Source organism: Bison bison, unplaced genomic scaffold (assembly GCF_000754665.1).
Source record: "Bison bison bison isolate TAMUID 2011002044 unplaced genomic scaffold, Bison_UMD1.0 scf7180017864348, whole genome shotgun sequence".
Lineage (NCBI taxonomy): Eukaryota > Metazoa > Chordata > Mammalia > Artiodactyla > Bovidae > Bison > Bison bison.
Genome location: NW_011494920.1, coordinates 893,524 through 905,772, shown reverse-complemented (window position 1 = coordinate 905,772; position 12,249 = coordinate 893,524). Strand labels below are relative to the sequence as shown.

The 12,249-nt window shown below is 38.1% G+C and overlaps 1 protein-coding gene across 1 annotated transcript in view; it reads left to right on the top strand.

The window, feature by feature from the left end:
- Positions 1–302: 302 nt before the first annotated feature.
- INPP4B (inositol polyphosphate-4-phosphatase, type II, 105kDa) overlaps positions 303–12,249 on the top strand; it is a 717,001-nt gene continuing 705,054 nt past the window's right edge. Inside the window, exon 1 of the mRNA XM_010854712.1 lies at positions 303–367. The gene's annotated coding sequence lies outside the window, so the exon portion shown is untranslated. The remainder of the gene's footprint in view (positions 368–12,249) is intronic.

Sequence of the window (12,249 nt, the reverse complement as noted above, 5' to 3'; positions counted from 1 at the left end):
GCTATTGCTTTTCCTTGCTGGAGTGCTGGTCTTGTTCCCATGTGAGAAAAGAGAGAGAGGCAAAGAAAACGGGGCTGAGGATCTGCAGCAGTCACCCATGCTCTCAGCTGCAGGGGAGAGGGGACCTTTGGGGAAATTATTTGGCATTTAAAGCAAGTGGTTCCCAAGGCAGCTGCTGAATGGAGCTGAATATTTTGTTAAATGATTTTCTTCTCTGACCTTTATTACTAATAAATCTTCTTTAAGCATTTATAGAGTGAAAAGAAAGGTTGTTTTTATTAATCTCTTTTCTTTTTGCCCACAGAACCCAAAGAAATGGTGTTGCCTGGCAAGAGATTTGCTATACTTCATGAAAAATCAGACCAAGGTAATGCTTATTTTGAATTGACATATATTTTTTCAGTCTGTTTAACTCCAGTGCATTCAACTAGTTGGTTTTTTCTTGATTCCTAGTTTTAGCTATTAGATAATCAATCAGAAGAGTAAATCATTATCTGAAAAGTAGAAGGAATAATTTTTGATGATCAACATATTGAGGAAGTAGATGGTAAATTTTAAAATATATATTAGCATAAAGCATTGGGGATAATGATTCATTTTCTGACACTACGCTTGCATTTGTTTAAATGGGTGAATAGGATCTTGACTAGAAGATTGTACTCCAGACCCTGGGCCATGGACAGATACTGGTCTATGGCCTTTTCAGGCTGCACAGCAGGAGGTAAGTGGTGGGCAAATTAGCAAAGTCGCTCCCCATCACTCACATTACTGCCTGAGCTCCACTTCCTGTCAGATGAGCGGCAGCATTAGATTCTTATAGGAGCACAATAAATACAGTGCAGTCCCCAAACCACTCCCCCCATCCATGGAAACATTGTCTTCCACAAAATCTTTGGTCCCTGGTGCCAAAGAAGTTGGGGACTGCTGTTGCACTCGTTTGGAAATAACTCCAATTAGTGTGTCATATTTACAAATAATAGACAATGAGAGAATTGGTAAATTTTTATAAGATTTTCTTTATATTTAAGCATTAGTCAGATGGTTTTATATATATATATATATATAGAATAGGCAAAACAATTTTAGTACAAATTCCTGGAAAAATTTCATCAAGTTTGATGGAGACACTCTTACGCAAAGCATATATTTTCTTTGGAAAGACTGAATTATATCATGCAGTTGTTGAATAGCATGCCTGATTATACTCAACAGATTGCATGTTTAGTTACTAAATTTTCCAACTGAGTGTGATTTATTTACATACGTGGGCCCTAGAATGTGAACGCTCATGCAAATATTCTAATGACATATATGCGTAAACAAAGCTGAGCACAGATGCAGATATAAAATGTATGTTTCATGAAAAAAGCTACTGTCTCAAAAGAGTTTTTACTAGAAAGTTTCTAGAAGGTTAGACTTGTGATGGGAACTAAAGCCATCTATCAATATTATCTACTTATATAACTGTGAAGATATGATGTTGCTTTACATATATGAACACACTTACTGGATTTGTTGAAATGTATAATAGGCTGCATAATAGTTGGAACCAATTGGGTTCTGTTTTTGAGAAATTGATGAATTCCTAAAAAAAAAAAAATGAGTGCTGAAACAAAGGAAGCCTTTGAATTGAATGGACATCAGCAGAAAACTAGGCTCTGAACTTTAATTTGCAGTGGAGCAAAAATAAATTGCTAGTTTGAATTACAAACTGGCTTTAGTTAATGCTTCAAGGGAAGCATAAACTCTTTAAGGAAGTAACTTCTCTAATGGGGATTTGCGATTGTAGGCACTCTATATGAAAATGTTAAATCAAACTGTAAGGAATTTTTTAATGGCTAATGAAATCAGTTGAAGGTTGGTTTTATCAAAAATATTAACTGTGACTCCTCAAGAAGAGCATTATAATAAAAACCAATATCTAGACAGTATATAGAAGTGGTTGAAGCTGAGCACTGTGATATAAGCATAGGGATATGAATGGTAGAAAACTGCTGATTGAGAGGGCGTTAATGGGAGATGACACAGTAAAGACAGAGAAGGAAACACGCTGAGATGGAGATAATGAAGAGGGTCAGGGGTCCATGCCCTTTACAATGAAACAAGGATGAAGGGAGGACGCACCAACTACCCAGGATGCGTTCATGTGAAGTGTTTCTTTTTTCCAGAGGTATGTATATACTAATCCATTAGATCTTATTAGACTTTTATTTCAGTTATTTAAGATAGGGATAAACTTACTTCAAACTAAATGTAATCAAGAAAGAGGTGAGGCAAAGGAGGGAAATTCCCATTAATGTGGCAGAACGTCCAGCATTGTGTACCTGGGGTAGCAAAATTTGCGTCTTCCCAACGTGCAAATAAAATTGGACCAGTTCTGTATGTTGGCAGTCCAAGTGCTTTGCTCTGATAATGCTCCCAAAGAGATGATGCTACAGGATACTGTTTGTGTGGAGGTTGGGAGTGGGGTGTGAAGGAGAAACTGGGGTGGGAGAATTGGTGTTCACGTCATCGCCTCACTAGGTTGGTCCTTTGGACCCATTGAAATAGGGGTGTCTGCAACTTTATAAAAAATTCCTGTTAATAAGGCAAAGAGTGGTGATGTTGTGATATCTGTCTTTATTATCTTAAATGGGATATATGCATTTCAATTTCAATGTTTAAATAGTAGAAGTTCAAGGCATATTAGTAAAGCTGTTATTTTTGGACAAATGGGACCATTCAGCTTTTCTCAGTTGCGCGTGATGACTAACACACTCATTTTGAGTACCATTAACTCTGGCAATGGGGCTTGGAGAGCAATCTATTGTGTTAGTAGGCACTTTTGCGTGTGCAGATACCTGAAAGTTCTACATTTGACCTTTTAAGAAAGGGTTTAAAAATAACTTTTCATGTAGTGTTCTATTATGTAAAGTCTCCGATGTCTGTTGATTACAATGTTCTTAATTCCCAAAGAGAGGCAACTTTGCCTAGTCAGATTAAAATACCCTTCTCTGTACCTAGTAAGATTATGCACAAAAATAAAGACTTTTTATTCTGTTCCATTTTAAACAGGTTTATGTGTCCTTGAAATAGATTGAGTTTCAGTTAGGAAAATTTGATGCTTATAATTTATTTATATTATGTAGGAATATTAAATTTTAGTCTCATATACATTTAACTTCCCTATGGGAAAGTGAAATGGGATATTAAGGACTCAGCAATTTTTTGATGTACTCTATTGTCTATAAATAGGTTGAAATCTTGGCTTAATATAAACACATTTTTTGAGAATCAAAAATAAACTATCATGAGGCTAGTGTACAGCATTATTTATGCTCTAGGGCACTAAGAGATAAGTGATAAATATATTGCTTAGAGATTGGTTTCATTGTGGTCTATTATTATTGGCTGTAGAATAGAACATTCTGTAGATATAATATATATTGACATTTTTTAAAGGATAGAATTCTTTTGATATTTTAAGAGCTTTTTACAATTATATTTTATATTATTTATTGCAAACTACTGTTAAGTAATAATGGCAAGTAAAGCATCAGATGTGCAGGTTGATAATCAGTTAAAGGCCAGGAATCACAATGAGAGTTCGAAATGCCTCTACATGTGTGATGAAAGTGGTGATGTAATTGTCATGATGCTCTGACTAATGGATGGGCAATAGACACAGTGCTTTACAGAAATAGAACTATAACATCACACAGTCATCTCCCAAAGAGTATTTAAACTGAAAGTCAAAGAATAAATCATTGAACACCTTCGTGGAGAAGTGATTAAAACATAATTCTTAAAGGCGAATTTACATCAGGAAGAGAGGATAATTTCTATGAATTTGCTTTTTCTTAAAAATGAGCTTTGTTATTTGCTAAAGTTCTTGGTACTCTTTACTCTTCTGAGAATTAGATTCAGTAGATGTTCTCTCTTTTTTAAACTAAAGAAAACTCCCATGTATAGTGTTAATGGAATAGTCATATAGAAGCCTTTTGTCATTACTGTTTAGTTGCTAAGTCATGTCCGACTCTTTGTGGCCCCATGGACTGAAGCCCACAAGGCTCCTCTGTCCATGGGATTTTCCAGGCAAGAATACTGGAGTGGGTTGCCATTTCCTTCTCTGAGGGATCTTCCCAACTCAGTGATCAAACCCATGTCTCCTGCATTGGCAGGTGGATACTTTACTGCTGAGCCACCAGGGAAGCCCTATAGAGGCCATAGAATTGTCTTCTACGAATGTTCACATTCTTGCATTTTTTCCCCACCTATGTTTCTTACTGTGATTATTTCTCTCTTCCTCCACTATATACCCTAAATGTTCTCATCTTTCCTTGTGCTGGAAACTCCATTTGAAATGCCTAGTTTCTTTCTTCCTTATTCCAAAGCCTGCATAATCTTAAAACTGCTCTTTATGGAGCCTTCTGAATTCCTCATCATGCTACAACTATTTCTCTTCCTTAACCCATATTTACTTTACTAAAGTAACCTAGATACACTGTCTGTCACACTGTCACTGATTTATGAATATTGCTATATAATAGCTCCCTTGTGTGCATGTATTTATGCATGTATGTATATGTACATTATACAACTTTTTATTTTGTGTAAAGGTACACACTGCCATGGGACTTCCTTTTCCTTTGGTGTGATTGTGAAAGAAGGTTCTTCTGTTACCCACTTTTACTCCCACTTGTGAGTGAAGTAGACAGGCTTTGAATGAGTGAGGTCCTCGCATCTCTAAGATACCCATTGAAGGAATATTTAAAAGGAGGTTCAAGAGGGAGGGGTATATGCATAGCTGATTCATGTTGTTGTACAGCAGAAACTAGCATCACATTGTAAAGCAATTGTCCTCCAATTTAAAAAAAAGCTAAAAGATTCCTTTGTATTATGAGGATTATAATTTAGCAATGTTTTACATCAATTAGGACAAATTTAAGAACTTTCTCTTCCTTTACGATATCTTTTCAATGTGAATAAAATATAAAATCAAATATTCTAATTTATAAAGCAAATAATTTTCAACTATCAAAATACATTTCCTTCATCAAAGGGAGGTTGCCTAATTCAGAGGTTGTCCAATTCAATTACCCGTTGGCTCTGTGCCATTTTGCACATGCCATTGGAGAAAACTCGAACCCAAGCTACTCAATGAAGGCAGTTTTGCCTAAGAGCAAAACACTGATCTATAGAGACACTACCTATTGCATATCTTACATCAAAATCAATTGGGAAAAAAGTTATAATTTGCCACCTCAGTCAACTTAATATTTATCTACTGTGTTCACTGATTTGATGACTGAATTGGAAATCCACTCCAGTATTCTTGCCTGGAGAATTCCATGGGCAGAGGAGTCTGGTGGGTTGCAGTCCATGGCGTTGCAGGGTTGGACATAACTGAGCAACTAACATTTTCTCTTTTTTGTTTTTTCTTTTTCATATATGAGTATGTTTGTCCCTTTCTTTCTCTGGATGTATGTTTTTAAAGCATTTAAAAATTATGCCACTAGATGTCAGCAGCAACCTCCTAGGGTTCCTGTGGCCTTAAATTGTAACAAAATTGGTACCTGATTAGAACATCTTATCTGAGAACAGTAAATATTCATTTTGCAAGTTTAAAAAATATTTTGAGATATTAGGAAAATCAAATATTATATAATATTTAGACATCATTTTTCAACTGGTTTTTGTTCACGTGTGACAGGTTACTTTTTTTTCTTTTGTTTAATATATTTTTAATTGGAAGATAATTGCTTTACAATGTTGTATTGGTTTATGCTGTACAACAACATGAATCAGATACACACACACACACACACACACCGACCCCCCTCTCCCCCCGATCCCAGCCTTCTAGGTCATCACAAAGCACCAGGCTGAGCTCCCTGTGTCATACAGCAGCTTCCCACTAGTTATCTATTTTATACATGGTATATGTCAGGGCTATTCTCGCGATTCGCCCCACCCTTTCCTTTACCCCACTGTGTCCATGAGTTCAGTCTCTGCATCTATGTCTCTATTCCTGCCCTGCAGATAGGTTAATCAGTACCATTTTTCTAGATTACATCTATATGCATCAACATAGGATACTTGGACGGGCTGCTTTTGCTTCCAGTGTTTCTCAACCAACAAGATGGCGTGAAGAAACATGTGTGAGGCTGAGGAATTTGTCAGAAATTGGACCTGATGCCAGAGCTTGAAATTTCTGTTTTAATGCCTAATGATTCATTTATGCTGTGATGGCATGGGTATTTGTGCTCTGGCATGTTTCATTCTGTTTTTGCAGAAGCACTTTTGGAGCTACAACCTATCAGAAGATGGTGTGGTATTAATTTTTCAGCATCCACATCTGTGCACTGTTTCCTTAGTAATGTCTAAACTTTCCTGGATCTGTGCTCTTTTTTTGCAAGATACTCAGAACATTTTGATAGACGCCAAATACCCATAATACTGTTTCAGTTCAGTTCAGTTGCAAAAAATCGGACACGACTGAGTGACTGAACTGAACTGAACTGAAAGAGTATTATGGGTGTTTGCTCACCAGTTGACAAAGAAGACAATCTAGAAATATGAAAAGAATGCTATATGCTATTTTTTATGAATTATAATACATGTGATTGTTGAATCCTTAAGATAGCAGTTTACAGTATCACAAATATTCTTTTTTCCAGCCATTAATTATAAATTATAATATGGGCCAGTGTTCAATAGATACTATTACATATTCATTATTTTAAATAATGCAGCTATTATTTGGTGAAATCAGATTCACATTACCAGGAAGATTCAGACTAATCTATTGAATTTTAGTTATCAGTTGAAATTCAGTCTTAGGTGATTGGCTATGAGTTGACCAAGCATGAAGCAGATTTTTAAATGATTATGAAAAAGGTAGAGTTGTTCCCATTTGGAACAACTCTTTTGGAAAAATCCTGCTTTCAGAGCATTTAAAAAAACACCTTAGCAAAAGTTGGAAAAGAGAACTGTGAAAACGTTTCCTTTCCTGAAGCCAGTTTTACCAAAGAAAATACTAATGTAAATGGTACACCCTTATCACTGCTAAGATTTAAAAATTTGCTTTAGTTGGTTCAATGAGGGGGCTAACTCGACTAGTCCATATGCTGAGGAAATAGTTCCTTTCATATCGAAGTTGTTATATTTGACAATTATTGGTTTAAGAGATTATCAGCAAGTTTCTTGTTTTTTGCATTCCTGTTTTAGAACTACCCGTGAAAAAGACTTAACCAAGATTTTCCCCCAAGCGTGTGGTTGTTACTCTTTAGTTATGCTTGTAGGCGATGGGGCAAGCATATGAAATCATGCTGCTGTTACTTGACCCATGTAATTTCTTCACATGGAGTAGGTGCAGTGAGTAAGTACTGTGGATACATGGAAGGTATGTCATTAGCCAGATGTTCAGTTAAAGCACTCTCAACATTGAACTGGTGCGGAAGCACACGGCTTGCTCCGCCATTACGGTACATTCTGCGTTTGCAGTGCTTACCCCTCCATCAGCGAGTCAGGGCTGGCGTGTGACGGGGCGTCTGTCTTCAGGATGTCCCTTTCTTAACCTTTGGGAATAGTTCAGTGACTCAGATGTAGTCTTTTGAGGTAGAGATGCTGACAGTTTCACGCAGACTGTTACAGCTCCAGATTAAGAAACTAACCCCCCTCTTCCAGCGCTGCTGGTGCGTTTCTCCATAGCATGTTCATTTGCCTGAGCATTGTCACAGATCAAGTTAAAGCAGACAGAAGGTCAGGTTCCCTTTGGGCGGATCCAGAAACCCAAACAACTCAGCCTGACATTCAAAGACCACTTCAGGACTTCCCTGGCAGTCCAGTGGTTAAGGCTTCGTGCTCCCAATGCCAGGAGTATGGGTTCAGTCCTTGGTTGAGGAACTAAGGTCTTGCATGCCACCACTCTGTGAAGCCAATAAATAAATGCATAGAATAAAGCTGTTTAAAAACAAAAGAAGGACCACTTCACGACTGGTGCATCCCAGCTTCTTCCAATCTCCTTTCCATCCGATTCCTCTTCCAGGTGTGGTCTCCTAGCCCATGCAACCTGCTTGAACCCAGGCCTGTGTATGATTGACTTATTTCTACCTGGATGACTTTGCATTTGCTCTTACATTTTTCTCCCCTCCCAACTTCTTATTAATTTTAGAGAGAAGAATGTAGTAGGGACACTTCTCGGGAGCCAGTTGGTCTGGTTTGCATTCAAATCCCAGACAGGTGATTTATTAGCTTGTTGCTGCCTTACCTAATGCAGGCTGTTTAACCCATGGGAGATCCATATTGGTTTCTTTGACAAAACTATGAAAGAATACTTAAATAATTGAGTTAATGTTAGTATTAACAGCATATTGATATTAACTTATAATAACTACTGACACATAGTCAGTGCTAATATATACTAGCTACTATATATCAAATCTATCCAGTCAGTCTCAAAATTTGCTTCCATAAAACTTAGTCTGAATACTTATCATTCTTCATACAATGATTATTAATCTCATTGGCATCAGATCAGATCAGATCAGTCGCTCAGTCATGTCCGACTCTTTGCGACCCCATGAATCGCAGCACGCCAGGCCTCCCTGTCCATCACAAACTCCCGGAGTTCACTCAGACTCGTCCATCGAGTCAGTGATGCCATCCAGCCATCTCATCCTCTGTCGTCCCCTTCTCCTCTTGCCCCCAATCCCTCCCAGCATCAGAGTCTTTTCCAGTGAGTCAACTCTTTGCATGAGGTGGCCAAAGTACTGGAGTTTCAGCTTTAGCATCATTCCTTACAAAGAAATCCCAGGACTGATCTCCTTCAGAATGGAGTGGTTGGATCTCCTTGCAGTCCAAGGGACTCTCAAGAGTCTTCTCCAACACCACAGTTCAAAAGCATCAATTCTTTGGTGCTCAGCCTTCTTCACAGTCCAACTCTCACATCCATACATGACCACAGGAAAAACCATAGCCTTGACTAGACATACCTTTGTTGGCAAAGTAATGTCTCTGCTTTTGAATATGCTATCTAGGTTGGTCATAACTTTCCTTCCAAGGAGTAAGCGTCTTTTAATTTCATGGCTGCAGTCACCATCTGCAGTGATTTTGGAGCCCAGAAAAATAAAGTCTGACACTGTTTCCACTGTTTCCCCATCTATTTCCCATGAAGTGACGGGACCAGATGTCATGATCTTCATTTTCTGAATGTTGAGCTTTAAGGCAACTTTTTCACCCTCCTCTTTCACCTTCATCAAGAGGCTTTTTAGTTCTTCTTCACTTTCTGCCATAAGGGTGGTGTCATCTGCATATCTGAGGTTATTGATATTTCTCCCTGCCCACCTGTCAGTATTTTTATATTTGATGATCTGTACAACTTGGTATTTCATTTTCCTCATCAAAAAGTAAGACAATAATACTTGACGTAGCCAGACCAAGGGTTATTATGAAGACAAAGTTGGAGGGACTTCCCTGGTAATCCAGTGGTTAGGACTCTGCACTTCTGATGCAGGGGTACAAGTTTGAACCCTGGTCAGGGAACTAGGATCCCATATGCCATGCAGCATGGCCCCCCCCCAAAAAAAACCCAAAATGGAGGACAAGAGTAATAACAAGGTTATCTTTCATTCCTGCTTTTGTTATGTACAAAGAACTGAATTAGGAGGTTTACTTACCTTGAGTGACCACATAATACCATACACATGTTTGATACATGATGTCCAGGGAGGCGATGAATCCACGTTTAATTGAAAACAAGGAGATAGCAGAACATCCAAGTGCAAAAATCAATTAGAAATGGAAATGTGTTGAGTTCAGAAAAGAAGTTACAACCTGAGATGGAGTTTTGCTTGAAGCTGTTTAAATGAATGAATGACTTACCGGAAAGAGAAGGTGCCGACAGAGAAGAGTAGCCATGAAAGAACTCCCCCACCGCCCACCCACACACCATCCATACACACACACCATCCGTACACACACACCAATCAGAGGGGTGAACCTCACAGTCATGTGTTTCTCCAGTTTTTGTAATAAAAAAAAAAGTGTATAATAATATTATCTTGGAGCTAATGCATTTATTCTTTAAAAATCCACAGTTGAAAGTAGCATCAGACATAGAAGTATTATGTCTGAAAATCTAGGACAGATAACATTTCTCATCCTAACTTTTGACCTGATGTAAATGTCATAACATCAACAATTAATCATGCAACAAAATTATTATTGTCCATTTTTCATGGAAGAAGTTTGATGTTTGATCTGATTGGTGATATGCTAGTTGGGCATATGTCAGATTAATCAGTACAGGATATGTGAAGGGCTTTGGAAGATCATGGATTATCCTTTTACTGTGATGGAAATAAATAACTTTTCATTACTATAATACACTTAACTTTTGATACTTTTCTTTCTAATTTATTAAAATGATTAAAAATTTGATAGATCAGCATTCTCTGTAGCTCTCACAAAACTTATGGTAGACATCTCGTTTTCTTCGGGCAGCTGGGAAACCCATTCTGGGAATGCTGGCAAATTATGGATAATAATAATAGCAAATATTTATTAACTGCTTATTTGATGTCAGGCACTGTTCTAACACAACATGAAGCATTAGGGTATACTGTTACCTCTGTGTCGGTTTTGGCATTATTGCTATGGAACACTTAAAGAACAAAACTCATTGGCATGGGTATGCGGATTATATGGGTGGTTTACCATGGTCTCAGCTGGGATTGCTCATGTTCTCTGCTGGAAAGTCAGCTGTGGGTTTTTGCTGATCTTGGCTGAGTTCTCTCATGTTCCTGGCTAACATACTGAACGGTGCAAAGTTGTAGAACATTTCCATCATCTTGCTGTGTTCTTTTGAATGGTGCTGCTCTAATTGGTCAGACATGAGTGCTTCTGCTCTACTTAACAGGGTTGTGTTTCATTTACATTCACAAAATAAGTCTGCCTTTTGTAGCCTGTCCTGCATTCTTTTCTAGGCCCTGGACATGTGGATAAGGGTTTATTTTCTTGGCTACATTAGTTTTCTTTCTTTAGTCCTGCCTGACTTTCAGAACAGAACAATTCAATTCACAGAAGTTATCCTAGTAACAAAAGATACCGCTCTGAAAATATTTGAGGGCTGTGTTCTCCCAGCAGAGAGTCCTCATCGAGCACACAGGGCTTCTGTTGACTTGAAAGTGAACTCTGGTTGTGGAGTGGGTATTACTGCCTTAGAAAAGAAAAAGAATAACTTCCAGGCAAAAGGGCCTTTCTTCTCCCTAGGTGTAATTTTTCTTGAAAGCTTGTTTATTGATTTTCCTGGTAACAACTGAGCTTGCAAGCTATAAAAGAAAAAAAAATAGAAGCAGGGAAATAATACCAACAATCAACAAGTTTATTCATCAGCTCTATCTCATGTAGTCAGTCACACAGGACTATGAAATGAAATGTACCATGTGCCCTAATCCTAGTTTTATTACAGAGTTCATAGAATTTAGTTCATCAGAATGGAAAGCAAATGCTTCAAATTTCAAGCGAGGTTCTATTCCCGTTATAAAAGGGACTGTGACTGAATTAATGTCATCGGGTGAGCAGAGTGCTCAAGAAACTGGGGTAGACTGAAGTAAATATGGCTGCTTAATGGGATAGTACCTGGTACAATTAAAATGCTGTTGATTTTGATCTCTGATCAGTCTGTCACATTGCCTGAAATAACCTCCACTAGCATTGATCCTATGGGAAAACATCTTCTTAAATTTCTGATCCATGTGATAACACTTTAAAAAAGTCCTATGATCAGGTAATTTTGGAAAATGCTGAATTTTATATCTCCCTCCTGTAGTTTTATGACACACATTAGAATATTAGGCTCTGAAAATCCTGCTGTAAACAAACCTGTTTAACTTTGTTTAACCCAGCGTTTCCTCGAGTTAGTGGATCATGGAACCTTTTCTACTTTAGTGTCCTTTTTGTAATACTCATTCCACCCAGAGGCTAGGTTTCAAGGAAGCACACTTTGTGAAATGTTGCTTTAGAAGAAACCCTGAATTCCCGAGAGGGCTTGCTTTAGGACACAAGCGTTACTGGGTGTGAGTAACACTTCCGCCACTGGCATCCATCAGTACTGACTGTGTGTGTGTGCACGCGCACACGTGTGCTCAGCTGTGTCTGACTGCATGGAGTAGCCCACCAGGCTCCTCTGTCTATAGGATTTCCCAGGTAAGAAATACTGGAGTGAATTTCCCCCTCCAGGCGATCTTCCCGACCCAGGGATCAAAC